General features: G+C 43.8%; 2 long non-coding RNA genes across 13 annotated transcripts in view; both read left to right on the forward strand.

The window, feature by feature from the left end:
* Window positions 1-12,611, forward strand: part of LOC106045231 (uncharacterized) — a 48,471-nt gene extending 35,860 nt beyond the window's left edge. For 5 of the 10 annotated variants that reach the window (XR_010833004.1, XR_010833007.1, XR_010833005.1 and 2 more), the window contains 2 exons: window positions 1,990-8,405; window positions 11,423-12,610. This is a non-coding gene — a long non-coding RNA (uncharacterized lncRNA). Of the gene's footprint in view, window positions 1-1,989; window positions 8,406-11,422 lie in introns of all 10 variants that reach the window. The other 5 variants (XR_010833002.1, XR_010833009.1, XR_010833008.1 and 2 more) reach the window with 4 other exon arrangements.
* Window positions 12,612-19,159: 6,548 nt separating this feature from the next.
* On the forward strand, window positions 19,160-24,705 carry LOC125182250 (uncharacterized). Of its 3 annotated transcripts, XR_007161609.2 has the most exons (4): window positions 19,176-19,296; window positions 20,209-20,259; window positions 21,505-21,687; window positions 23,353-24,705. It is a non-coding gene; the product is annotated as an uncharacterized lncRNA (long non-coding RNA). The 3 variants fall into 3 exon arrangements; XR_010833012.1 differs by lacking the exon at window positions 20,209-20,259 and having other exon boundaries at window positions 19,160-19,296; XR_010833011.1 differs by having other exon boundaries at window positions 19,253-20,259.
* The last annotated feature ends 1,032 nt before the right edge of the window (window positions 24,706-25,737 follow it).

Below are 25,737 nucleotides of genomic sequence, written 5' to 3' on the forward strand. Positions count from 1 at the left end.
GGGCTCAGAGGCCCCAACAGTTCCCTCCTGCATGTACCCAGGGCTGATGGAGAACGAGAAGCCGTGCGTCACCGGGGCTCCTGCCCCCTTGTCAGGTTGGGGCTCTCCTGTCTGTAAGACCAGGCTCCTCCTGGCACACGTCTGGGATGATCACTCCTCGTAGAGAGCGTGGGACCAGAATTCAGCCATGATGTCCTCCCTCCTTCAAAGGCAGCATCCTTGGCACCATGCTGAAACATTTCTGGCAGAGCAGCAGGAGCCCTTCCTGAGTGCAGAAGATAACTCGGTGTTCTTTGTGAGCCGGGGGTCTGGAGGGACAGCGGGGACGTACGGACACAGCTCTCCTGCCCCCAGTTAGGATGCTCACATGCATCCTAACGTGGAGCTGGGGTTTCCAGCCCTGCTTCCAGCCCGGGAAGCAGCCTGGACATCCACCGCTGCGGAGGCAGATGGAGCTACAGAGGTGCTGGCCGGAGAGCAACAGCCCAGCAATGCCATTCCGCCTGGTGCAGGGAAGGAAACACACCTTTATTGCGGGCCTCTAACTCTCAGGATTTCCGCTGGAGGAAGCCTCCTTACGGGCGAGCCTAGCAAGAGGCTACAGGTGACCACATGGGCTTGGAAGGAGACAAAGAGCAAAGGCAAATGTGGACGGGATCTTGGAAGGCTACAAAAGGTCGATGTTTCAAACCACCCGCTGGTCTCAAGAGTGCTCTGGGAGGTGCAAAGAAGGGAGGAGACAATTTTAATCCAAAGCATGTGCTGAAACACAGCTGACATCAACTAGTTTTCAGGTGGATCTGCCTGGGAAAAGAAAATAAGCTGAGCAGCCTAACTGATCCACAGTACTAGGATTGCTCCTTTCCTAGACCTTCATTTTCTTAAAAATAAACAACGGCAGAAAGAAACGTATGAGAAAATGTTTTTTGCAAGTCAGATAACAGAAACTTTATTGGCTTCTGATGCTCTGCTTGAGTCTAATGCTGGTTCATTCAGTGCCACAGCCTTTGAGAAAGGAATTGAAAAAGAAGCTGGCTGCCTAGAATCGCAATAGCGTAGATGGACATGTTCCACCATCACATTAAGGCTCCTCACTAGCCCACATTCAATTCCTTGGCCAGATCCAGCAAAGGACAGAGGTATCTGTGAGAAGAATTTCAATAGAATTCCAGAGAATTACAATGGAATTACACAACAGCACAGAAAATAAAATTTGTTAGTTATTATGGTTTGTATTTCTGTGGGTTCCAAATAAACAATCTCAGTGTAAATATTCCAAAAGCCATTGGAGTCCATTCTCAAAAAAATAAAAAATAAAAAAGAGCCAGATATAAAGCTCTACTCGGTGCATTGTTTATGCAACAAGCATTCAAAAACCGGTGCCATCCAGACACCCCAGCACCACGTTGTTCCTACCTCAGAGAGGTTACGTGCTGAAGATCTAAGCTAGAGAAAACTCAAGCTATAGGCAAGAGGGAAGAGCAGGTGACAGACAAGGTTTCCTTTAGCCTGCAGTATCTGAGGGACAGGGACAGTCTTTTTGCTCTGTTTATGCCATCCACAGCACAATTGAGGCCCTAGGGCTTTTAGGCTTGACTGCAGTACGAATTATAAACACCAATAACACAATAAGGTCTCAGATATTTTAAGGTTGGTTGTCTGGAGCAAACTCTCATGCATTCATCATGTGGCAATGTTAACACATGCTCTCTATGCCTAAAATTAGGAGTTTTTTTTCAGTGAGTTCTGAAAGCTATTTGTTTTTCAACTGAAGTGTGCAATCTGCTCATCCACAATGGCATATTGATGATCCCTGTGTAATATTGATATTGTTTTGCAGGCTGCAGGCATGTTTATTGCTGGGGCATCATAAATGTGTTTCTTTTTTTCTTTTTTTCTCTTTTTTCTTTTTCTTTTGCTGCTTTATGCTGTATAAGGACAGAAACATTTCTTTGATTATGAAAGCCTGTTTTTGTTTTTTTTTTCCAGATTTCTTGTTGACATGAATAGTCTTTGTCTTTTGTTTTCCCACATTGCTGGAGGATGGTAGCAAAAACATTAATGGATTTGGACCAGCAACATCACTTAGAGTCTGGGAAAGGAGAAAGAATGTCTCATCCTTCACTACTGAAGCCTTAAAACTAACTCACTAGCCCATCCATGGCACCAATGTTACTGCCAGCAGATGCAGAGTTTCCAGAGGCAAATGAGCCACTAAAGGGTACAAAGTCTTTCCCAATACGGTTTAACACTTGAGCAACACAGACCAAAAAAGAAATCAACTCATGCATATTACCATATCAGATTAGAACAAAGGACGTGAATTCTTCAGTGAATAAGAAACCAGAAGAAAGATCATGGCGGTCAGATAAGAAGTTGGAAATGTTGTGAGCCTTCAAATAAAGAGGTTAATCATACAATTAAAACCACAAAGCAAAATAATAGTATCTGTTGTAAGCTGCATGGATAATCAATACTGAAATGTGATGCCTTTTAATCAGGGGGTCTTTTAAACAGCTTGAGGGGAGGCAAGGTTGGAGGGGATAAGTATTTAATTGCAAGAGCAAATTTGCTACTTGGGAAGTTGGAATCCATGTCTGTTAGCAAGCTCCCCCAAAAAAACATGGGTTGCAGTGAGGATGGTGTTAAGCAAGAGCGTTCATAGCACTTAGATTGCCAGCGAGATAAAAGGCCCTATTTATTAAAGATAGTTCTTCTGGATTAATCTCTTTTCTGTTCTCAAAGCACAATGAGGACATTGAAGTGCCCTACCAGATGATTCTCTCCAGACCTATGATACAGCAATTGTGAATGAAAGCTCCCTGACCACAACCTCTGGACAAAACCAACACCACCCTAGAGCTAGTAAGCTGGAAAGGCAGCTATTTCCCAGAACCTCAATAGTTCCCCCCAAAAAAAGCATCTGAGCAAACTGTTCTTTTACATTAAATTGTCCTCAGCCAACGTGAAGTGGGTTATTGTCTTACTAGAATACGTGTTGTTTTTTTTTAAACTTAAGAGCTTTTGACAACTCGAAATTGCTTCCCACAGCCACAGCGCATCCTCTGCAGCCCGCAGGATGCCTGGTGACCCATTAGGCTGCAGCTTTCCTTCACTCTCCGGCTTCTGCATGCTGCTGGATCCCAGTTCCAGTTGGCACGTGGTGGCTCTCTGTTGATGAATGAGCGCCATGGAGCAGATGGGATGGAAACAGAGCTGTTCTTGCCATTCAGTCAGCTCCTAACGAGCAGTGCTTTGGCACCAACGTGCTGAGACGTGCCCAATTCTTAAGAGCTGGTTTTTCATTTACGTGACCCCATGTGACAGCTCCCTCTCATGAGATTTCCTCGGACTTGATTTATGAAATCTGACTTCCAGCTGTACGCTACTTGGGGCACAGACCAGTGTGATGATCCTTGTGAGGTTCCCAGCTTGCAGTACACAGCAGACACAACAACGGTTTTAAAAAGTCAGCCAGCGGCCCCAAAAAGATTTGTCAAAGCTAGGGGAGGGAGGGCCATCTTTTGCAGGCGAGGGGAAGCGAAGCAATGCAGGAGCTGTGCTGTAGGAAAATCTTCAGCTAAACTGTTTTCTTCCTTATACGATTGCCTATGCTGAGCCTATTCAAGGAAGTCTTTGGGAAAATACCTAAGAGGATTTTTCCTTTCAGATTAAGTGATTTTTAGATGATTTTACCCATAGCATATCAGCAGGGGGGTGAGTTCAGCTGCACTTTGCCTACACCAGAGAAAGAGAGGCTCACTCTTCTGAAAGTCATCCACTAAATTAATGAAGACAAGAATGTACATTAAGCTGAACCTATTTAGCTTATTAAAGGCTCCTCTCTCAGATCATTTCCTTCTGTGTGTGTCTCTACATCACAGGCTCTTCTGTTTGTAATTTCCAAAGTTTAAAAAAAAAGAAAAAAGAAAAAAAAAAGAGAGATTGTATCTTTTTAAGGGGTTACCCTCAGCTTTCAGCAGTCAGAAACTGTATGTACAGTAGTCAGCCTAAAATCCCATAGGAAGATAAAAGACCTGCCTTGTACAGTTAATGCAATAATAACGACTGTCACTCTGCTCCTCAAACATAAGATGAGGTGAGTGTCATGATTAACAAGGTGGTAAGAACCTAAATGAGACATCAACGTACGTTTTGTTGTGCTGGATGTATTACTGGAATCTTTGTGCTCCAAAACTTTGGCTAGGATCATTCTAACTCTCCCGAGGAAAATAAAATGTTTTGTCATTGCCAGTTCCTTTGACTCCCATTGTTTTCACTGGCTTTGGAACAGATCCTTATTTTTGCTTTATTTTTTCATTCTTTTTTTCATCCTTGTATCTAATGAATAGGCTGATGCACGAACTCAGCAAAGAAATACTGAAAGGAAACTGCACTGAAGGAAAACAAGGAAGCTACAAAAAATTGCAGGGAAGCCATTTTTCCAGGACAAAGTGGAAAAAAATCCTAAAAGACTACGATTTTTTTCCTCATGGTTTGAATACTCCTTCACTATGTGAATCGTGAAATAGGTTTTATGAATCTGAAGATAGTCCAGAAATTAAGCCCCTTTCAAAAGTTTCTAATGATTTGATGAAGTACAACAGTCTTTTGCGTTCCTTCAGCACCTGCTGTACATTGTTGAGCAGCATTACAAAAGAGCTACACTAAAGTCCCCAGCCCTACAAGTTATAATATGTGGAGAACAGCCTTCGTCAGCAGGAGTTGGACCACATGTAGCATGGAGAGGGAGATAGAGTCATCCTGAGCAGTTGCCCAGGGAGCAAGGGACCCATCCTGACCCTTCTCCCAGCTCCATGCCTGCCTCAGCCACAGGGGGACTGGGGAGCCAGGATCTGGGGTCTTGTTGCAGAGCTTGGACCTGCAGCTGCAGAGGAAGAACCCTGCCTGCTCTGGGTGTCTTCCAGAGCACTTTGTGTTTAGGGACTTTGCTTTGATAACTTTTTTTACTTATTTTTCCTTTTTTTTTTTTTTTTCCCCAGCTACACTTCTGTCAAATCCCAGTTTCCACATGAAGTTTTGCACCAAACTGAGTGAAAGCGCTAAGATAACCTATTTGTAATAAAATACTTTCCCTTCGCTTTAGTAAACTTAGCGCTTCCCTGTGAAAACAAACTCTTTAGTTATTCAGGTGTGACTAGTCACCGTATTAAATCACTATACTACCTCCTCAGCGTAATAATGCATTTATTTAAAATTTCATTTTAGAATCACTCTTCTTTTGCTGACATTTAATTTTGCACAGGAGTAACACTATCATAAAAGAGCCCAGGTGCAAAAATATTACGTTTTTAGTAATGATGTACTGTCCATTACTACTAAAAACTAGAAAAACTATCAATGTTGCACAAAATTGACTGGAATTACTAATCTTAAACATTTAAGAGGACTCATTTAAGAGTCATGTTGCAGTATAAATGCCCGTGTACCTCTCCTACACTTGGCCATTTGCTGATATACTTTTATAAGTGAGACTGTAAGCTTTGGAACAGGTAAATATTTTTTACTATTTCTGCCCAAAAAATTGCAAACAGAGAGTTTTTTCAGTAGAGAAGAGTTTGAGGAAGAGAAGAGGCAAGTATGAGTTGCATGTTTAGTGAATGCCATTTTGACAGGTTTGTATCTATGGTTTTCAGATGATGTTTTGGCCTCTCAAATGAAGTTCAGGCTCCTCTAACGGGAGCAATTATAACTGCAGTAGCTTTCACTTCTATCTTAATTTGGTATAGTAGTGGCTCTTTATGATGGAACTTGAAGGATCTTGACTGTAACCCTACAGCGAGACATACTGGAATTAATCTCTCCAACCTTTGATGTCGTAGTTTACCAACTAGGTAACTTGTAGCTAACCAGCTAGGCACCTTCTTTCCTCGTGGAGAAACATAATCTCCTGGGAATGGGACTGTGAGAAATCCCAATGAATATTCATGACCTTCTGATACAGGCATCTATACCAGGTGTACCAGTATGCATGGCTGCTTCTTCATAGACCAGAGCAGTCAACCTGAAGGTTTTACTTAGATAAAACATCCAGCCTGAACATTGCTAATGTTTGCTCAGAAGGATCCACCAGATGACTTTGACATGTTTGGATGTCCTACAAGGGCATATGCAAGTGGAAATAGAGTTTGATGGGAAATTTTTAATTAAGCTCTTTTGTTTGGAGAAATGTCTCTATATTGTTTTGCCGAAATTCATTTTTTTTTGCTAGCATAAGGGGACCGTGTTGGTTCTCACGGTGACTGGAAAAGATTTTTCAGTCCAGGATGAAATTTGTTATCAAAATGAAGAAAAGATCCCAACCCCAAAATAACCTTGTGATGACACTCTTGAGATAGGTGAGAGCTGGTCATAACAGGCAGACATTGAGCTCATGAGATAGCGTGTCCCGGTGATGGTCCTGCTCTTAATCTGGTTGTTTATGTAAAACTTCAGGGAGCCATGGCTTCATTCTAGCACAAACCAGACCATTTTTACAATAGAAGTTTTTATAGAGTAGAAAATATTAATTCCCCTTTCGTCACTCTTAAAGAGTATTCCAGGCAGCAGACAAAAGTCTTCACTAAATACCAGTTGACTTGGCTTTTTGGCAGTCTTGCAGTGGCCAATATTGTCTTTGCTATGCTAACAAGAGTCAGTTCACCCAGTTTTGACACCGTGAGATTGAGCTTACACTCTCCTACTTATTGTTTGGGCCGCTACAGTTGTCTCAGAGCCCTAGCAGGAGTGCTGCAGAGTGCAAAAACGAATGAAAGGACAGCCTCTCTTCTGAAGAGCTTGCGATGGCTGATGTTTGCTCTCGGAGCTGACCTGCTGTAACGCGGCAATGGCAGCACTATGCTGCGGTGCAACTGAAGATCCAATCTTCAGGCAGAGATGCTTGAGGTGAGGAGGAGGATCTGCTCTGTTTTTTCCTTCTTTCATAATTTGTCCAGTAATTTGTGAAATTCTCCAGAGCTATTGCAACTTTTCAACTCCATAGTCCTTGAGTTTCTTTCTTTCACTTGTCTCCTTTCTGCCGGCCTTTTGGCACATCTGGATCTCTGAGCTTTCTCTTTATGTGATTATTGCCCTTATTTTTATTCGCTGTTTTCTCTCGGAAAGTTTCTGCACATTGTTATCTGCAACTCCAATCTCTGCCTGTTTGCTGTTCTTTTTCCTGAGCTGCAAGTGGTTTGCATGGTGGTTTCTCCCGTCATGTTTTTATCAGGCATCCCCCAGTAACAATCCTGCATTCGTCCTTTTTTGCCCAAGGTTCTGTTTACCTTCTCTATCTGCTCTGGTTCTCATGTTTTGGGGCTGTTAGATTTCTCATAATTGCAAGGTTTGGGTATTTTTTAAGGGTTGGGTTTTTATCTAACTAAGATGTATGTTTCTCTTTTCTTCATGCATTGGACTGTTCATTTTAAAAACTTTCTTTTAATCAAATGAAAGGAATTAAAAATGAGGAGAGAAAGTCCAAGAATTTAAATTCCAGTCTTTTTTCTACCACAAGGAACCAAGAATTCTTTCTATTTAAGACGGTCACAGATTTTATCATTGTGACTGGTTTCCATTAACTTTGTAAGTAGAAAGACATTTAGTAAAGTTGAAAGCTGTCTCTTATGTGATGACAGACTTTGCCTGTTTTAATATTTTTACTGGTTAACTACCAAATCCCGAGTCTACCACTGTCTACAGCCAACATTTAGTGTTCACTACTCCTCTGGCAAGAAACGTGACTTAGAAATATATCTTCCATACTAAGCTTTTGAAAACTCATAGTATTTTGTGTTATAAAAACAACAGTTTCAATATGTGAGAGGAATCACTACTGCAAGGCCTCCTCAAGAGAAAGAAACAGCAGAAAAAAGGGTGCAAAGGGTCAGGCAGGGAGTGTGCTCTGTAGTCAGCTGCCTTGTCAAGAGAATCTCATTAGTACTCATGCATACAATTAAAGCAGAATGAACTGGTTATATAGATTTAGAAACTGAGAGCTTTTCTGTTACAAAAGTTCTTCTCTGATGTCCTTCTACACCACTTCTTCCCTCCATATCTGAGCTTCTGAAAGGCTCCAATATTACAGGCCGCGAAAAGTCACAGTGGGGCCCATGAATCAAACTCTACAAAATTCCCTTCGAAAAAAGTATCTTGGAAGGGGAACCTCATTCTCTTCTTCCAGAGAAACAGATGCCGTGTCCTGTGGGACAGGGAGGACCACATCCAGCCTCACTGCTATCTGGAGACGCATAGCCCTGAGTCACTGGCGGCAGGCTCCCAGCCTCCTTCTTCTCCGGCCTCACAACTGCAGGGCAGCTGTCCTCCCACACATCCTTCCCTTGCCTTGCACCTCAAACTCTCTCTCAAGGCGTGCTGAAGGCAGCCTGAAGGCCAGCAACTCGCAGGTAGGAGCTAAGTTCATCCCCAGGTTACTGCCTGCCATATCGAGTGACCTCGAGCCTCCGGGCTGAAGCTGCCTGAGGTTGACTGGCAGGGATGGCGTTAGAGGTAGAGTGGAGCAAGACCTCTACGTGTGGCATCTCCTCCAAGCCAGGACTGAGAGGGCTTGGTCAAACCAAGCGTCATCTAACCCCTCCTGCTCTGCAGAACTGCACTTTTGGCTTTTAATCCTGGGTGCTTGCTTCTATACAACTATATACAACTTCTATACAACTGTTGCTAATTTCATTCTTAGTTTATTATTGGAGAAAGCCTTCCCTATTTAATTATTAGAAACAGAGAATCCATAATATATTCAAAGCTGTGAAAACTTAATCCTGGTTAATTTTTTACTCTCTGAGAAAAGTCGTTATGACTGATCTATTCTTTCAATCAAGTACACCCATTTAGTTTATTTTTAACATTCCTTTCATTATGTTATGAGCTTCTTAAGGATAATGAAATAATTGCTTGTCTCTTTGATTGATCTTTGTTTTGAAAGGAAACTTTAATAGTGTTATTTCTACAGCAGGCTTACGGTATAATACAATTAAAGGAAAATATGACATTAAAACACATTAAAGCACATGTTCCAATAATTAGACATACAATCCTAGTCATCTAGAGGACAGTGCAGGGAGGAGTTACTGTTAAAATTTATGAGGGAAGAATTCATATTATTTTGCTTAATAAAGCAAATAAAAATATATTACTAATTACATTTATTAATAGCCGTAGCAATATACGAACAAGCTCCTTACCCAGACTGCTCTGGAAAGCCATCCACATGCTACAGAGAATCCTAAATTCTAGCATTTTATTTTACTAACACTAAAGCATGCCAAAAATATGGTATCTTGGGATCTAACTTCACCCCGTGTGAAAGATTTTGAGGTTCTTCATCTGGGAAATGTACGTTCATCCTGGATCTTCCTTTGCTGAAGACCCCCTGCCACCTCTCCTGGTGCTGGCATTGCCCCCGAGCAAGCATCACCTCCCTGGTTCCCTGGCAGCAGGACCAGCGCCTGCTCACAGCAGGGCATTTTCAGCACTACCTGAGCATACAAGGAAATTGAAAGCAGACGGATTGTGCAAACTCCCAGGAAAATTCGGGATGGGTTCCTGCCCTTCCAGACCATTTGTTTCCAAGGTATCACGCTAAATGACATATAGGCACAGGGTGTAAGGAGCCACCTGTGATGGTTTGCTAGTTGCCAGTCTGCCTTTGGTAGCCAAATGGCATCTTCCAGTTACACCTCTCCTACCTTGATTAGCAGTGGCATGGATCCTCTTCTGGCATAGCTTTAGTGGACTTACTGTCACTTACATCTTTCTGACCAGATTTGCTTTAAGTCTGGTTCACCGGGAAGAAAAATAGGCACATATTTATTGACTATTAATACACATGTTCAGCCAGCATACGTGGGTGGTTGTGTTAAATGAACTCATGTGTCAAGAAAATATTATCTATGAATGCAGGACACAATTCACACCACTGTACACAAGGAGATCTTGAAAACAACTGTATGGAGGAACAAATCTACTCTATATTTGTTCTTTTCCATGTTAGCATGTCCCATGTCCCTCATCAGCTTTCCAGAAGTGAATTAGCAAATGGAATAAAAAATTAGTTGTATATATTAAATAGAATTGATGCCAGGCTTTGTGACTCTGTTTAGGACACTTACTGTATGGATGAACGTATCAAAAACAATGCTGATTACCTAAGAGCTGCCAGGTTGCCTAGAGTTTAGAAACAATTTCCTGTTTAGAAGAATAACTAAATATCTTTAAAATCACTTATCCTTTAATAATGCTTAATGCCCATCTCTTGCTCTTAAAAGTGAATTGTATTTGCATTCTTGGTAAACTGGATGCTTCTGTACTGTAGGAGTAATCTCTGTTTAAAGCTTTTATTCAGCTAAGAAATGGAAAGAATCCTTAGAGCAAAGCATCACTAGCATATCAATGGAAAGTAGCATAGAGCAGTGCTTTGACAAGCTCCAGGCTCTCAGAAGTAAGAATTCTAGTTTACACAACTCTGTGATATCACACGGCGGAGGAAAGTTCAAAGACTTTGATATAATTGGGTATCTCTGAAGTGTGGATGTGCATCATGCAAATTAGAAGGGGGGGGAAAAAAGATAGAAAGAAAACAACAGAGATCTTGAACCTGCCTGCACGTGTTGTCAGCTTGAAATGCAGCTGTGTTCCTGTGCTGATGACTAGACCATAAATGAGATAGTGTGGGCCAGCTATACTAGACTGTACCAGCAGGAGCCTCGTGGTCCTACCAAGAATTAAAACAGAATTGGTCAGAAAAGCCTTTCATCCTTAGACAACGACATCGCAAAGCCTTTTAGGACACTGACATAAGGGCAAGGAGGAAGCACTGGGATCAAGTATTTTCTAAGATGTACTTTCTTTCTTGTCTTCTGTAACCTGATTTCTAGGTGACAAGTCTGACATCCCAGATAATCAAAATATTCAGGGATTTTATTTTTTTTATTTTTTATTTATTTTTTTTGTCCAGATGCAGTTGCGTTCAATTTAAATATTTGGGATTTGGCAGAGAAGGGCAGAAGAACAGAAATTTTTCAGTTCTTTGAATCCTAGACCCAATAATCTTTTAATTCTTTATTTAAGACCAGTGAGATCACTTAGAGACGATTAGTTTGGCTGGACTCGTGCTGGACAGACAGCCTGCCCTCTGACTCAGAGGAAGGGAGAAGCAGGTCCGGGCACCCCGGGGTGCTCTGTGTGGAAGGGAGGGCACTGAGGTGGCTCTTCCCAAATGCTGAGTTTGTTTCCTATGGAGTCAAGCTGGGTCACCCTAGGTGCTACACGGCAGAATCGTTCATTTTTCATTCTGTGTGATCCCAGCATCTGTCTGCTGTGCATGGCCCAATCCTCAGACGAGGTACAAGGATGTTGTAATTCTTTGGATGTTGTAATTATTTTAATTATTATTATTTTTTTATAGGAGATGAGGATTCACTAATGATAAGACTTTTTTTAGCATCCACCCACGCGGGGCACTAACAGCAGGAAACCACACCAGCAGTTACGCAGCGTCTTACGGCGTGGTTTGGCAACTGAAGAGGGAAAGTGAAGAACGTAAGTGAACAGAGATCTAGGTAATGCTCTGTACTTTCCCAAACTGGAATCACGGGTTTAATATTTCTGTTCTTGAGAAGTTGTGCTGCTGGTGAAGCCGGCCAGCGTTACATCTGCAGTGTGGATGGGATCTTCCACTCTTATCGGAGGGGCCTCCAGGTTGCAGGTACAGCTAACGGGGAGCTCGGGCCTGGACCTGTCTGGACTTCTGAGCTCACGCTGGACAAGGATATTGTCCTTGTTTTTCAGGACGCTTATCAGCATGCATTAGTAAACACAGATGATGGCAATTAAGCCTTTGGGAGAATCTTGGCACATTGGAACTGACCGCTTTTCTGATTGAAAACCGAGATAGGAGGAGAAACCTTTATTCCATGGCTGAACAAAACATCTTGAATCTGTTTGTGTGTGTATGAAAAAAAAAATTAATTAAACCTCTACGGGATGGATTCCTCAAGGATGATAAACTCTCAGCTGCCTTAAGAGTCCTGTACAAAGAAATATGGGTTAACCTGGTGAGCTTTTTGACTCAAGATAAATTGGAGGGGCAGGGCTACGGGGCACATGTAACAGGATGCCATCACCAGGAAAGGCCATGACTTTTTTATGCACAGAGCTGGTACTGAGACCCTCGGGTGTATTTTACCCACTTGGGTGTTTTTCACTTTGTGTTGCTAATAAAGCCAATAAATATCACCCCTCTCTTGCTTTTATTTGGTGTCCTAGAGGCCACAGCCCAATCCCTGCCAGGATGAGTGAGGATCCTGGCTCAGGGGCAGATAAGTCTCAGAGCTTCAGTTTAAGGAGCGTGAGTAGGAAAAACACAGAAATGAAAGACTGGTTTCTCTGGGAGCTGGGCATGGGAAGGTGAGCCCAATCTCACCTCCAAAACAGGTGATGGCCGAATGTATAAATGGTCTGGTTTAATCTGCCAGAACTGACAAGTCACAGGTCAAACCAAGCCTGCTGCCCAGCTCAGTGCCCCATCCAGGTCCCTGGAGCATGGGAGCTGAGGAAGGACCCACAGCTCCGTGAGACAAGAAGCTGCTCAAACCCCAGGCTGCTTCGATGATTCGTACTTTCTCTCTCAGCCCACCATTCCCTACACAGCAAGATGCTGATGATGGTTATCTCCCAGAGGCAGGATTCAAATCCCTTTCCCCAGAGAGACCTGAACCTGCATCTCCCACATCTTGGCTGAGTGCCTTAAATATTTGGTAAAGGATCTGGATATCCTCCTCAGTGTTGTAAACCTAGGCCAAAAATAGTTTCCAGCTGCGATTATATGACTAATTTGACCTGGGACTACTTTTCAGGGGCAAATATTTTATTAACAGAAGAAAAATAATTGCCCTCTCCTGTGAAGAAGATAGAAGGGAAGAGGCTGTGCTGCTACAGGAAATGAGCCATGGGATCTTGTAGACAAGGTTAGGACTCCACACTAATACACACAACCTTTTCCTAAGCTGCAGTTTGAAAAATTTGGAGTTCTCCTCTTGCATATAGCCATATCATCACTTACATGCTGGTTTCCAGGATATCTCAAAGTCACAAGCATGTTCTCAAAAAAAACCCAATGTGAGGTAATGACAAAATACATTTTTATAGGTGTAACCCCAAAGAGACAGTGTAGGTGGATGCCTCAAAATGCACAATGTCTTTCCAGAAAAACAAAAAAAAACAACAACAATAACAAAAAAATGAAGACTCAAATTATTTGACTTCCTACTCCTGTGTATCACAACAACAATTTCTGTGGGGAAAGGAGGGTGGAACTTGAGCTACCAGCTCAGAATATCTTATACCAGTTTCTCAGTGTGGTTCTGTTACATCAGTGCATTAATATATTCATAATATTAGTAAGAAGTTTGCAAAACACTTTGTTATGTGTAACTTCACTGGGTACAAGTACTGGTTCTAGGTTTTAAAAAACATTTAAAATTAGGCTAATAGGATCATATTTAGACTTAAAAATAAATAATTCAATTTTCATATACGCTATGTTCAGCAGCTTCTCATAGCACATGCGGTTGCAGCTGCAGGGCCAACATTTTTGAAAATCAGGATATTTACCCAGGGACTTGAACACAGGCTTGAGATGAGGATTTGCAAAGGGAGCTAGGTGCCCAGTTTCTATTGAGACAAGATTTAGGAGTTTCATGAGCATAACTTTTAGGTGTCCATTAGGAAAATCTCAGCTTTGCTGTAAATGCCTGTGGATTCCTTAGATTTCATTCATTTGGCAGCCAGGCACCTAGTCCTGTTGTATGATCCGAAAGAAATGTGCAGAGTTCTGTATAACTTATGTAGTCTTTCTTTGGAAAATAAATAAATCATTCAAATGGAAATACTCAAATAGCTGGGCACATGTCCAGATACAGTATGCCTAGCTTAGTGGCAAAAAAGTTACGGCACACATCCTGTATTGTCGAGGACACTGAATGTTTTGGCTGCCCTAATAGAAAAACAATAATTCAATCATGTATTATGAAGGAATTTCCTGGAGAAGTTTGGCCCCACTCAATCATCCTATTAGATTTTTTCTTAATGTGGAAGAACAGCACATTAAATTCATTACATACATTAGACCAGCTACATTTATTTCCAGATGGGTTTCCATAAAGTGGTTGAAATGCCTAAAAAAAGACATTTTGAAGATGCCTTTATGAGTAACTCATATAGCATAATAACGGCACTGCAGCCTTACACCACTGTATGCTCAATAATTCTTTCTCACAGTGCAAGGACGCATTTAACACAACTAGCTGTGAGTAAATCAATAATTGCAGACCCACAGGGCTGGGATCATTGTTTTATTTTGCTGGCAGCGGCCCACAGGGCTCAGATACTATGCAAAGGCGAGAGAGGTTGTGCGAGGAGATAGTTACGCTAATACACACTATTTCCCCCTCCCTCTCTCCTCTCTGCAATAACTGCCTTAATGTTACACGTGTTGATGTGTCCTCAGCAGTTCCAAATTAACTACACCTGTTGGCTCTGGCACATTAAATAAATACCCAATTAAACATCACAGCTAAGCCTCCTTTCCTTAAAGGCTCTTACAGAGCAGAATCCTGCCTGTTGGTAAAAACGGTCCTCTACTGCCCGACCTTCTCTCAGCAGCAAACCCACAACTGTCGGCATTTTCTCAGCCTTCACAGGGTATGTTTTAATATCTCAGGGTCTTTTAGATGCTCCCACCTCACAGTCACTGTCACCTCATGAACCCACTGTGTGTCCTGCTGCCTCTCTCTGGCTTGGAGATGCCCAGATGCGGCTGGATAGCCAAAGGACCGCTGGTACCTTTGTGCTGGGGGCCCAGGCCAGAAGAAGAAGAGCATTTCGTGTGCCTGCAGGTGTTCCTCTAACAAAGCAGCAGGTTATGGACATGCACCCACCCTTCCTTCCTCACCCCATGTGCTCAGGCCCGAGCCCACCCTGCAGCCCGCCCCATGCCACCCGTGCCCCTCCAGGGATGCTCGTGCCCACCAAGCACTGCAACACATGAGTCTCATGGGGCAGCTGCTCCATAACAGAATCAGGATCACCTCTGCTCCTCACTCACCACCTGCATTTCTACCACCCCCACACCCAGGAATTTTTGAGTAGCAATAATCCATGTGGTTTTTCAGCTCTGTTCCTTTTCATTCAAACCAGATTCGGGCAAAGGTAATCATCTTGGTGGCAACCTCCCTCCTGCAAGGTGCTGCTCTGAAGAGCCCAGGAAGGTTTTCGAGCAATGCTAACACAACTGTGCACATGCCAAACGCTGCTCCCAGCTGCACAATCAGCACTGTGACAAGTTAGCATCAACACAGCCAGGCTTAGGGAGCGTCTCCCAGGAAAGTTCCTGATTATTGATTTGTTTGCACTGCCGAGCGGTACTGCTTTAACCCTCTCTCCCCAGGGAAAGCAGAACTGCTTCTCCAGAGTGCAGATAGCTTATCAGGGGAGGATGGAATGTGCTGTTCTGGTGTACAGCACCTGCTCTGGTAACAGCATTGCACACTGCAGATGTGCAATGATGGGCCGGCCTATTATTTCAGTAATAATAATAATCATAATATCAGCCCTGAACTGAAATTGTATAAAACTGCATGTAGACTGGGCTTTAAAAATACCCATTACTGTAGTAGCACTGGAAACTTAGCTAAAGCACTTCTTTTTTTGCTTCATGCTTTTGCATACGCACAGTGCCAGACCCAAACAGGAGCAGGACACAGCTATGATCCTGAAACATCACAGAGCAGTGTACCACATTTAGCTAAACTGGGGTGGGTGCTGTGTGGGTGCTAGTCCACCTCCACTCCTTTTCTGCCAGGAGAACCAGAAACATGGAAGTTTCATAGCAGAAGTCTCGACTGGTGTGGATACAGCGAGGCATTAATTACACGGCTCGCATTCACATACCAAGTGACTGCAAGCTGTCGTTTCAACTGTACTCAGTGCTGGGAAAGGCTTACTATTCTTGGATCTGCCACAAAAACATTTCAAGTTGTTACAAAGCCTGTCTGAAAAGAGGCAGAATGCTCCAGTATTTCAGCAGTGCCAGTGCAAACAGCTTCTTAATCACCTACCCTGGAGCTTCTCCTAATGGCACCCCTGGACCTGCTTTGCACTCCAGAACACATATGCTCTCGCATTTTTCAAAAAGAAATTTGAATCTACATCACAACATCTACATGTTGTGCTTGTGTAAATATTCCTGCTTTGCATTCCTGAGTGTAATACATGTATCACTTTCCTAAGCCTACAAGATTCCTAACTTTACCAGTGCATATGTATGCCTTCTGCATGCCTAGAAATGCTATCTAAGAGATGCGTGTGCCAATGTTTTTCAGGAAGGAATCTGAATTGGGTAATATCTGGAAGAGGAGCCAGGATCTGTGATGTATGCCCGCGAAGCACCGTGTGCCGTGTTCCCTCCAGGACAGCAGCTGGGGCAGGCAGGCTTCTCCCCGGCTGTCCTGCAGCAATCCCGCACACCCACGGCTTTTCAGGAAGGTCCCCTGGGTGTCCCTTTGCACTCTGCTCGTAGGATTTGCTGGTAATATAATTTAGCATGTGTTTGGGCTGCCTCTGGAGGCTTAGAAAATGTTAAAAACGTACATATTTGTCAAAAGGCTGGGTTGCCCAATGTGTTGGAATATCGCGAGATGCCTGCAGTGAGTTCCCTTTGGTCAATATGAAGCTTTTCCCTCTTAATTTCTGCCAGGTTTGCCACAGTCCCAAGGGGGTAAAGTCCTCATCTATCAGTTCCAAATTGCTAGAACCGTACGGCTGAGAACATCGTGGTTACTGAGAGCTCGGGACTATAAATGGAGGGTCTATTTATAATACAGTGCTGTTCGGTCTCCTGCTGTGCTGAATCCAGTGTCCCCGCTCTTAAAGCTGTAGGTCCTTTGTTCTGCGCTGATGGAAACAGTTTTGTACAATTTCAGATGTCCCACCGGGACCCTTCATTGTAGTTGTTACATTAATCTTTCTTTCCTCTGAACTCGCAATGTCCCTAGTTCTAGGTTCGTGCTTGTAGCCATCCTCCATCTGTAAATTTGTAAGTTCCTCATTTTCCCCACCTTTCTGAAGTCAGAACCCTCCCTTCCTCACCATTTATGAGTGAAAATGAGGGACTAAAGATAAGAGTCCAGCTGGATATCTCCTTATGAGGTTTTCTGTATAGCATTTAACTTAAATGTTTATAAAAAGTGGAGAAACCCTGATGAAAAAAAAAGCAAAATCATTACTACTTACCCTGTCAAGACTCAGTAATAAATTGTTGCTCTTGCTACAGGGAAACTCAGTACATTTTTTCACCTTGAACGTTTTCCAAGCTTATTTTTCTCCACAACTAATAATACATTGCTGGAGAGCATAGAGTCTCTGAATAAAGCTCCACAGACATACTGAGATTATAGACTGCATTCTGATTTCCCCTATGTTAAAGAAATACAGTATCATGCCAATTACTTCAGGGGGAATGACTCTGGATTTATACCACTGTATCTGAGATCATAATTTGACTCCTTGTGAGTAATTGAGGTCATGTGTCTTCCTTTTCAACCTCACCACTGTAATGCCTACGCCTCATGCTGGAGGGTGAGTAGCTTGAACCATCCCAGATGACTGAGTCATGAACATTTTTTCTAGATGAATACATGAGAGTTTATATGAGAGCAAGTAATTGCTCTTCATATGTGCCTGGGATATTATTTCATTAAGCAAACTACTCCCTGTTCATGCAGAAGCCCTAAAGATCAAGCAGCTGCTGGTGCCAAATTAAGTTTTCCTTGGGGTTAGAGCGCAAAGTCAAAACTCTCGGGTCCTTTTTCATTAACTTTCTCAATTTGTGACTTTGGACAACCTCCCTAGGATCTCTGTGCATCAGTTACCGATCTATAAAGTGGAGGTAAACATTCCTTTATGAGGGAAAGGAGATGTGAAAGTTAAGCGTGTAGGGCCAAATTCTGTCCTCTTACTCATACCGAAACAGTTCCTTACTCTGTGCTCCTTAACGGCTTGGCTCCGTGACATCGCCGAGGGAAGCCGGACTTGGGGTAAGTTTGTGTGTTTACCCCTGGCTCTCCGAGTTGGTAAAACACTCAAATTCTCCGATGAAAGCTGCCCTATAAATACAAAATGTTCCTGTGACTCAGGTTCCCTCTTTGTTTGGTTACAGATCCAACGTCTCACTTATGAGGCAGGTTGTTATTGCAGTGTTCTTTCCTACCTCCTAACACTTACCTAAAAAGAAATCACTTCTCCTACTCTCACACTGAGGGCACAGCGATCTATTTAAACTTTCCTTTCAACGTGAAGGAAATCATTAAAGCCAACCTCAATCCCTCTCCCTGACGGAGGACTGCTGACTCCCTACACCACACCTCAAGGAAAGTCTATTACATGTCTTTACCTTTCCTTTTCTTCCTCGGGAAGGACCTTACAATTGAGGCTGAAGACACTCCTCGAAAGCCACAAGCAGCATGAGATAGCACGAACATGGGAAAACAGAAGTTCCCCTCCCCACGGAAAGAGATTTAATATGCCTGAAGAAGGGATCTAAGACTGCAGGCTGGGACTTTTGCACCATGACTCTTAAGTAGCACTCTGTGGCATAAAATCACTGTTTTGAGGGGAAACAGGGCATTATCAGTTATATTTATACTAGCAAATTTGAGAATATATTATGCCCATTATATGCATGTGTAAGTGGCTATATAACCTATCATACCATAGAGGTCTGTTTTGGTAAGTTTTCTCCCTACGGTGGTAACTTACCCACCCTGTATGTAACACTTAAGCTATAGTAATCAGGGCTAGGGATAGAAAACTCTTCTCTACCTCCCACAGCTGCCCAGGCAGCAGGTTGCAATAGCAGCAGGGGGGGATCAAACCGAGCATCGCTGAGCCCCAGCAGACACAGAGCCAGCCCCCTGGGCACACACACACACAGCGGACACTTCTTACCTCGCCTTCATGCACACGCCTCGGGGTCCGGAACCACCAAACCCAGATGTGTTCCAGAGACCTATTAGTGCGCACACTAAAGAGCATATTTATGACACCACAAAAATCTAAGTGTGGTCTCTGCAAGTGGGAGGAGAAACTGCTCGCTCCAAAAGCTTTTGGCCACAGGATTTCCCTATCTTGCCAGCCTCCATGCGTCCCCCTGAAGCTGTGGGTTCGGTGGGAAGGCCTCCGATAATCATCTGGCATCCCTTACAACGCCCATAATGGGAGCTGGTGAGGACTCCTTGCATAGTTTTGTATGCATTCAGGTTTCCACGGGACAAAGCAACGCTTCCAGGAAAGGAGGGTGCGCGTGTAGTTGGTGTCAGGGTGGTCGGGGTTTTTCTGCCAGGCTGAATGCAAGGAGCGGGGAAGGAAGGACCCTGCCAGTGTCTCTGGGAAAGCTCCGGCCAGCTCCAGCCCTCCTTGCTTTCTTGTTAGGAAAACTCATCTTTACTAGTTGAATATATGGTGTGATTTTGAAGTGAGGCTGATGCAAATAAGATTTAAACTTGATATTAAGTCTCCTTTTTTCAGACTGATAAATGGCTTTCTGGCAATATGCTGCTTTACAGAGTGGTCACCTTTTCCCCTAGCTCGAGCAAAAGCCAGACTGAGCCTCTGTGAAATCGAAGTGGTCTTTGTCCCAAAGTTTACATCTTCAGCTGAAAACAAGGGATCAGATTCACTGCCTCGGGCTGAGTGGCTCCTTACCCCGCGAGTAATCCCGGTGAAATCAACAGGACTGCTGGCGGAGCTGAAGGATGTGTTGGCACAGCGTTAGGTTGCTGGCTTTGGTTCCCAACATCCACGCACGGTGTTTACCTCCGTGTTAAAAAGCTTCTAACATCTACACTCACTGCAATGTCGTGGGGCTAAGGTGCAGGCCAGATAAAGAAATACAGAGTCTGGAACGATGGAGCAAAATTCTGGCCAAAATATCATTTTGTCTTCTGGTTGATTTTTTTTTTCTTTTTGTGCTTCTTCCTCCCTCCAGTCATACTCCCAGTCACACTGGCAAAGTGAGCTCTGCTTCACTGGTTGATCTGTCTTAAAAAGAAAGTAGCTTTTTCACTACCAGAGGAAAAGGACAGATCCCATATGTATGGTCTTGCTGCTTTTTTTTTTTTCTTTCCCTGTGCAAAGGCAGCTGATTAACTGAAGTACCTGCCCTGCGTATCCCCTCTGCTGTTACAGGTAGGTCCTTCCTTCATTTCCCATGACATTAATCTAGCTCTGCATGTAATGTCATTTCCCCACGGCATTAATATTGCTCCGCATGTAAGGAAATAGGAGGCGAAAAGGAGCTGTGCAGAAGACCTCCTTGTGTTATCCTTTAGCTTTCGCTAAAACTGGCTGGAAATTTCGGAGAGAAAAAAAAAAAAATTCCACTGGCAAACTGCCAGGCTGATTAAATCAAAATGAACCTCCCAGCAGAAATCAGACGAGTTTCTCAGGTTTCCGATGAGCTCAGTGGGCTGGTAGGCTGCTGCAGAGCCTGGTGACCGGGAGAGCCTCAGCTCAGTCCCGTTAGATCCACGGCTCTGTTAGATAACTGAGAGTTAGCCGCTGCTATCTTTGCCTGGGTATGTCACCACAAGTCACTCATCAAGCTGACGGAATCCACCACCAGACCAGTCTCCTGGGTTGGGTGAGGACACTCCGAGGCCACGCTCTGCTCCTCTAGAGCCTGTTGTGGAGCTCAGGAACCCCCGAGCTCAGCAGTCCTGAGCTGCTGAAATAACTGAGCCGCCCTGAACGGCACCCCACCCCAAGCCGGGTCGCAACAGGAAGATACACGCTCTGAAAATTACACCCACAACACTTCAAGGAGGCAAGGAGGAGTTCAAAGGCGATGATTTTGGGTTGCCTGTAGCAATTCCATCCTGAGCATAAAATCAATTCTCCATCCCTCTAACCAACTGGTCCTGTTCTTCTCTCTCCTCCCAGGCTGTCTTCATGGCTTCCCACGTAGGACCAGATTCCAAGACCGTCTGGTCCCAGGTTCTCCCCTCCCCATGAAAACCCAGTCTCACCCAAATCCTCACGCCAGCGCTTCTGTTCTTGCCCCAGTTCCTGCCCCCTGTGTTCACATTTACTCACCTCTCCTCGTTTGCCTAACCAGAGGCCAGTGGGGCGGAGATGATGGCAAGCCCAAGAAAGACAGGGTCTTTATTCCAGTTTTGGTGAGTGGTCTGGTCCCAGCCCACAGCAGCTAGGAGCAGCAACGAAAACACAAGTCTGCACCCCTGTTCCCCATCACCGGAGCATCTGAGCCTGGCATATAAATGGCTTGGGGACCCCTGCTTGCCTAAAGGGGATAAATGTTAGATGAGTCCAGTTGTTAATTTTTACAAGTCTCTACTGAGTATACGTGATTTCTCTTTCAATTTTCTTTCTTGAAAATAGATTAATAGTTTCTCCCCCTTTTTTTTTTTCCAGCTTGAGGCAGAAATCTAACAGAAATTTTCAGCTTGAATGATGAAAGTTTCGTGAAGCTGTACGGAATGGGAAATAGCTTCTTCTTCTGGGAAGTGCTGAGCGACCCTGACGTGGGCTGGGACTCTCAGGCGGCGCAGGGTGGTCTGGCAAAGCCTTCAGCAGGGCACTGCACTGGTCGGGCAGGTAGGTGATGCCAGAGCACTGCTTTTAGTGTGTAAATGCGTAGGACCTGGCCTGATGTCTCAGGGAAGCAAGGCTGGTTCCCGATTCCATGATGTTTTCTATATAATATTTCCAGGAGCTCCTTTTCTTTCCTTTTCTTGCCAATAAACCCCAGTCTCATCCAAATCTTGATGTCTTCTCTCTTCCCCCCCGGTGCTGCATTTCATCTGCTCATCCCTTCTTCTCTGTGGGGATACCAGCAGAGCAGAGCAGATCAAGAATATCACCGAAAAGGATCTTTTCATCTCTGTTACCTCCTTCGTTGCAAGCCTTCAGAGGCAGACCTGCCTCTCACTCAATGTCTACGCAAGTGTCCTGTGCAGTGAAACTGATCTAGAGAGAATTGAGCTTTAATGACTTGGCAGCTGCTTTCTTTTTACCACTTTTTAAAATTTATAGTACACGGGATCAATCTTTTATCCCTGAGAAAAGAAGCAGACTAATAGAAAAAGCGAGGTGAAGGGGGTGGTGGTTGGCTGGTCCTTAGCAGCAGCTCCTGGCAAACAGTAGAGGAGGTGCGTGGCACCCAAGTCGGGGGTCCCCCAGCACATCAGCCCTGATGTGCTCCTGCTCCACGCTGCCCTTGCTGTTTCCACTCTGATCTTGACGTGGTGTCATCGCTCAGAAGGTTTTTCCCCCTCCATCCCAAGGTCTCTTCCCCTGTGAGTTGTCTGGCACCCCAAGGAAACCCGCCTGCGAGTGTGCTCCTCTGCATTTATAGGCAAGGTGACAGACATGCGGTGCTGGCTTAGGAGAATGAGCTAACGAGTTCTCATAAACAATATTAATAAGTGAAATAGTATTTCATTTTCTCCAAATTAGGAAGGCTTTTGTTTTGCTCTCATAGAACTCTGCTGGTCCTCTGAAATGGATCGGTAGTGACATCCAGTGGCCACGAACTGAGACAGCTGTAATAATTTGGGGTCGTAATAGAGTCATCTGGATTTACTGCTGGTTAGAAGCATCGTAAAAGCGTTCTGTATGCAAAAACCTGTCTATGGTTTTCATAAGTACCGCTGTCCAGGGAGTGAAGAAAAACAACATATTCACCCAAAGCCTCTTCTCCAGGGCTAGGGCAACAACTTCTTTGCTTTGGAGCCCTGGCTCTGCTCTGACCCCCTCAATCAAGTAATCATTTGGACTGGCCTTTGCAAGTAGCTTTATCCACTCTACAAGGTATTGTGAAGTGAGTTAAAGTAAAGATCTGATGGAATAATTTGGATTGCCTATGCAGGTTGCCAACTTGCTGTTACCAGTTTTCTCAAAGGGCTTTGTGACCCTCACACGGTTCCCATTTATCTGCTTGGCTTCTGACAATGCTGGCTGAACCAAGGGGCTATCTTCACTATACAGAGCTTTGCAGGTGTCAAAGTTTGTGTATGAAGGGGTAAGAGAACTGCTGATAATGCTTCGGGGGTGTTTGTTTGTTTGAGGAAAATGTGCTTGAAATCCATTTTCCCAATGCAAACACTGATTAAAATGTCAACAGCGGTATTTTCAGGGTTTTAGAAACGGACATGAGATCTAGGTAGTCTGAGTCCAGCTTGGCAGTCCGACATTATGAGTGATTTTTTCTTTTCTTATCATGTTATTGTGGTGTTCCAACCTGCAACGTGCTAAATACAGCAGAGCACATACTTCAAGCATCCCTGACCTTGAGCAAGCACAGCCAGGAGCACTTTGTTGGATGGGAGCCACACCGCTTCACTTCTCGCTGATCCAGGGCTTCAGTGCGACTCAGGTGCTGATCGAGAGTATGCAGCAGGCCACCAACTCGTGAATCAGCTGTTTCGTGTGACTGAGGGAATTCGGAGAATGGTTTGCTTCTCTTTCTCAGTACTGTAGAAAGATACCTACCAGCCTAGTGTGCAGCCGGGAGACCAGCACATCTTCAGCCGTGCGCAGAGCGCTTTTCACTGACTAACTGTGAAATGGGAAATTCTCAGCTCTCCCTAAAGAGACAATACGCCTTTCTTAACCAAAGTGCTGACGCTGTGACTCTATAGAGTAAATCCTCAGGAAAACGCTGTTTCTCACTTGCAATTTAAGAAGGTAAATTTACAGACCCTCCGACAGCCCTCTGCCTCGCGCTGGATCCTAATCTGAAGTGACTGCTGCGGTTCAGCTCAGGGCTCAGACAGATAATCAAGTTACTGTTGGTTAAAGAGTCACTGTGTGTTCGTCGAGGCTGGAGGCTCAACCACATGCATACTTCCAGACCCTCACAAGCATACGGCAAAAATGCATTATCTTAAATCTTTTTTGCTGACATTTCAATGAACACATTTTTCCTCAAATATGTGACAGGCCGAGAGCATCTGGCTCCGCTGATGCTTAGTGAGTAACTCATTACACTGCAGGAACTCACTTATTTTTGAGCCCTGAGCTTTGTTAATGCTCTTGCCTGTGTTACAGTGCTGGAGCACTTGATTTGCACTTGAGCTGGGGTGTTAGATTTAGGTGCTTGAGCAACAAAGTTTGCAGAGATCCAAACCTTTAATCCATAGCTATGGGAAGCGCTGGGGTAAAAACCCTGCTCATTACTCGTTGCTTACATTTAGACTATGGATGCTTTGAGGAGTGTATTGAGTCTACAAACTTACAGACTGAAACTAAAAAGCAGAGGCAAGTGTGCCAGCCTTTCAGATCCTGCTGATACTTTATCTGAGAGAGCAACCTAATAAAACACCCTCCTTGTCTCTCCAGTAGGGATGCTTAGGACCTTTTGATGGCTGACACTTCAAGCATATAACTTTTAGTTCTGTGATTTTAGGGATGGCTCTCATTTCTCCCCTTCTCCCATTTCCTGTAATGCATGTTTACTTACTTAGTAATGCTCAGTCCTCTTTGGGGATTAGAAGATGTTAAGGCAACAAATAAGACACAGATGGCAGCAAGCTCATATTTAATAGTAAGGCACCGAATGCTTATAATTACTTTTACTAAGCTATTACTTAGTCATGTGGTAGATCATTGATATTATTTTCTAAAAAAATAGGTATCTTCAGAAAATCAGATTCTGTCCCTTTCAGAAAAAAAAATCATAATTAATCAAAAATATTATAATAAAGGAACTTCCAATACTGCAGTGATAAAATTACCATCTCTCTCCTAATGTGCTGAACAGAACAAGAAGTTCATCATTATCTAGAAGTCTGATTCCTGCTAAGGAATTCAAAAGTTATTAAACAGTGACTGTCTCCACAAATACTGTGAGCTACTGTGCGAGCCATTACCTGGATACCATGCCACAACGGGATTTAACATATCCTTTGAGCAGGACAGAGTTAACAGATTGCCACTAACAGATGTCAGATTTGTGCATAGCATCTGAGAAAAATATTAGGCTGCAAGGGAGGAGTTAAAAGTGGACAGCTTTGTGTAATTGGTCTCAGACTGGGTGACAGAACAGGTTGGTTGAAAGGAAGGAAGAAGGAAAAAGTGAGCAAGACTGGTCTCTACCAAAGTATGAGTGTAAATATAGCAGGAGCTAATTGTCCTGTCATGTAGAAAGTAATAGGATTAAACTTGACTGAATATAATGCAAATAGCGAGATTTGCTTTCTTGGAGAGTTTGAGATCTTGCAGGTTTGGCAGTTCACTAAAAAATGAAACTTGGAGAGGGGTGGTTGGATTATTATCGTCGTCGTCGTCATCATCATCATCCAAACAAATGGATTGTTTGGAAATCCAAACAATGTATAACTGCGTACCTTGAACAGAAAACACAGCACTGACCTTAAATCTGTCTTTTAGCTCATGTAAAGGGACCAACCCAGCTCCCAGAGAAGAAATAAGAGAAATATAAAGGGGTCGATAAGGTACAAAACCATGTATTAACTTATGCTAAAGTACTTTGTGCATCTGTAAAGAAAAGTCTCAGCTATTGAGACAACTGGGCAATAGGATGCTTGCTTTGGGGTGGTGTCACTACCGCCACTGGAAGTGGATCCCCCAGGGGAGTGGGGGTGAGTGGATTCAGTGCTGGTTTTAACTGGGCCTCTCACGGGC

Source organism: Anser cygnoides, chromosome 7 (assembly GCF_040182565.1).
Source record: "Anser cygnoides isolate HZ-2024a breed goose chromosome 7, Taihu_goose_T2T_genome, whole genome shotgun sequence".
Taxonomy (NCBI): domain Eukaryota; kingdom Metazoa; phylum Chordata; class Aves; order Anseriformes; family Anatidae; genus Anser; species Anser cygnoides.